Raw genomic sequence first — 3,010 nt, forward strand, 5'->3', positions numbered from 1 at the left:
AAACATTGAAATGGAATCGTAAAATATTTAGTATAGCGTGTGTTGCTTTTACGTCCAACAGATGGCGCTGTGTTTCAAAAAGCATGTTTTTACCTGTCACAGGTGTGACATTTATATGATAGTAGGTATATAAAAACACGCGCGTATTCGAATGGAACGTTGTGTCAAAATTTCAAAGCAATCGGTGAAGAGCTTTCGGAAATTTAAGATTTTGAACAAACGAACATTTACATTTTTATTTATATAGATTGTTTGTGTTATTTCAATCAGTGCAGAAAACTGAAACATAATTCTAAGAGAGACAAATGTAATCAACATTTTCATATTGTAATGATCAAGAAACTAATTTCTAAGTAAATAGATTGTTTGTTTTCAGAAACCTTTCTTGATGTTTATAAGTACTTTAGGTAAATGTGAACTGAAGACTCAGCGAGTACAGTATTGGCCAAAATGTTTGCATACTGCTCTATGTTGATGTTATTGTCTACAAGCATGGAGTAGTTATTGAGTAAATGCCCAAGTAGTAACAAAGAAGGTAGCGTATGATCGGACAAACATGTACGAGTTGATATTTTGGTTTGTATAAGGTGTTTTGAGGATATGTTTGTTAAAAGACACATACACACCTGTATTATATAAAAAGGTGTGCTTTTAGTATAATCTTTTTCGAAACAGATCAATATCTTGTTCAAACAATTTCTTTATACTTGATGTAAAGTCATGTCTTGTCACATGCCAGAAGTTATAGGGCGTCAGATTGTTCGACTGTTCAGAAAGGGTATGAAGCAAACGGATATTAGCAGAACAGTGTACTGTATACAAAATACTGAAACGTCATCGGACTACAAGAAACTTTGTTCCAAGAAAGTCGAATGGTAGATGCCGAAAAACTACTGGCCGTGTTTTGATCAGGGTAACATATCAAGATCGAAATAAGTCTTGCAACACCTTACGACTAGAAGGCATGGCCACATTCATTGCAGGATATTCAGAAGAACAGTGAACAATAGACTGACCAAACAAGGTTATTTTGCAAGAAGGGCTATTCGTAAACTGATATTTACTAGAATTCATCACTGTCACTATGTTACTTGGACAAGACAGCATGCCAACTTACACTGTCAACATGTCATCTTTTCAGATGATTCCTGTTTCCGGCTTGTTAAGAGCTGATGGTAGGATTCGTGTTCGACGTTTGCCTGGAGAACAAATGAGGGAAGACTGTCTTTCCCACAGGAGGTGGTGCATTACATGTTTGGGCAGCTATTCATCATACTCAGTCATATTTCTTTGTTCGTGAACATTGTTGGTCATCATTGGCTAATTGAGATATAACGTTAATTTTCTTAACTTGGTGTCTTAGAATGTTTTCATGATCAGCATCATAAAGAGAAAATATAAAGTAGCAGTATAACGAAGTACAGTGTGTGATTAGAAAATGGAAAATAACAGCGTGAAGGATGACGTAGATTCGGAAATACAAATTTTGAGCCGCGGCATAGCGGCTCATAGAATGGCTCTGAGTTTTTTTTATAAAGTACAAAATTTTAGCTCATAGCTCCCCCTATCTCTTGAACGACTTGAAATCTAATTACAGTTTTGGACTCAGGAGGTCAAACGCTTTCGATTGATGTATTTGATCAAGTTTAAGGTCTCATAGATTAATTTACTCTAATCCTGCGTAAAAAAAAAATAATTTGAGGGTAGGCTGGTAGAGATTCTGATGAGTAATAAAATCGAATCGGGTATACATGCGCTCCACTCTTGGTACTGCTGGCGCACAAAAATATAGCTAACAAAAAAGGAAGAAAAGGTCTCATAGATAACTTTACTCTAATTCTGCCTAAAAGAATTTCATATGCCACGACTGTTGAGGATTCCCTGTTGTTTTGTGAGATAGTATAAAGTATATTACTCACCATGTTGCATTCGAGAACATAGGTAAAAGGGAAATACATCAAGTATCGGTATAATATATTATACAGAAAACAGAAAAGAACTTAAGATCTGGATACAGAGTAGTGCTTTTTCAAAAGTTTCAATGGTTATTGGTTGAAGTATAACGAAAGTGCTATCAACCTGTAATGAAATAGAAAACAATCATACATTACGTATTGCATCATTCTTTTCCCAAGAAAATAGAAACATTATACTGATTCTATAAGCACATAAAATGTTATGTTGCCTATCAAGACTGCACTAGAAAAAAAACTACGTAATGTGTTATTTATTTGTTTTAGTGTTAAGCTGCGTGTTGAAATATTTGCGCTGTGTACACCGTAGTGATCGATTTCGAAATTCTAGCATTACAAGCTCTCGGGTTACCGCTGAGACACCTGCGGACACAGGATATTGTTTACGATCTCTAGAGAGATTTACTTTCAGAATTTTCATATTTTTCTTTTATTGCACATCATTGGCAAAAATATATTTTCAGATTTGAACTTTGAACACCTAGATTTTAATATCTAACTCTAATATTTGTGACATTATTTACATTCTGCGAATAAATAATGGAATTTAGGAGATCTAACTCTCGTACCCTTGTATTCTTGTTCTTAGAAAAATATATATGTAGAAATATCCGTGCGTTCTCTTCTTGAATATCTGTATATTAGTTTTCTTATATAAAAATTGACTAAAGCATCTATATTCGCAGTTGGTTTATTATAGTTTCTAATAAACAGAAAATAACAATGAAGTTTTAAATACCGAATATATAAAATTGTTGGAATAGAAGTGAAAGAAACATAAAATATAATAATGTTACGAAGGTGTAACCAAAGACAGTAAGTTACTATATAATCAAAGGTTGGGGATTTGAGAAAGTTCTATTTTAATAAAATATAATAATGTTACGAAGGTGTAACCAAAGACAGTAAGTTACTATATAATCAAAGGTTGGGGGTTTGAGAATGTTCTATTTTAATAAAATATAATAATGTTACGAAGGTGTAACCAAAGACAGTAAGTTACTATATAATCAAAGGTTGGGGGTTTGAGAATGTTC

This window comes from Limulus polyphemus, unplaced genomic scaffold, assembly GCF_000517525.1.
Source record: "Limulus polyphemus unplaced genomic scaffold, Limulus_polyphemus-2.1.2 Scaffold117, whole genome shotgun sequence".
Taxonomy (NCBI): Eukaryota; Metazoa; Arthropoda; class Merostomata; order Xiphosura; family Limulidae; genus Limulus; species Limulus polyphemus.